This window comes from Sinocyclocheilus rhinocerous, unplaced genomic scaffold (assembly GCF_001515625.1).
Source record: "Sinocyclocheilus rhinocerous isolate Xijiao unplaced genomic scaffold, SAMN03320098_v1.1 scaffold5008, whole genome shotgun sequence".
Taxonomy (NCBI): domain Eukaryota; kingdom Metazoa; phylum Chordata; class Actinopteri; order Cypriniformes; family Cyprinidae; genus Sinocyclocheilus; species Sinocyclocheilus rhinocerous.
The window spans coordinates 13,251-13,684 of NW_015647112.1; the positions used below are offsets into that span (position 1 = coordinate 13,251).

The 434-nt window shown below is 60.1% G+C and overlaps 1 protein-coding gene across 1 annotated transcript in view; it reads right to left on the minus strand.

Annotated features, from left to right (window-relative positions):
- Positions 1–434, minus strand: part of LOC107708867 (adhesion G protein-coupled receptor E1-like) — a gene marked incomplete at its 3' end in the record, with an annotated part of 33,063 nt that overhangs the window by 13,209 nt on the left and 19,420 nt on the right. The window lies entirely within an intron of this gene.

Here is a 434-nt window from a genome sequence, read left to right on the forward strand (position 1 = left end):
GGGCAGAAGGTCGGACCGCCTCAGTGTGCTCCTGTGCAGCCGAGAACTGCTAGGCCAAGTTCTCGACTGCGTCGCCGAAAAGGCCGGTCTGGGACACAGGGACCTTGAGGAACCGAACTTTGTCGTCGTCCCTCATGTCGACCAGACACAACCAGAGGTGACACTCATGGACCACAAGTGTGGATATCGCACGACCCAGAGAACTCGCGGTGACCTTCGTCGCTCGGAGCGCGAGATCAGCTGCGGTTCGGAGCTCTTTTAGAACTTCCGGATCGTGACCACCCCCGTGCAGGACCCTCAGTGCTTTTGCCTGAAGAACCTGCAGTAACGCCGTAGTGTGTAAGGCGGAGGCAGCTTCTCCACAGGCCGTATAAGCATCGCTGGCCAGACGAGTACCTACAGACCCGGGAGGGGAGGCACGGTTCTCCCTGCCG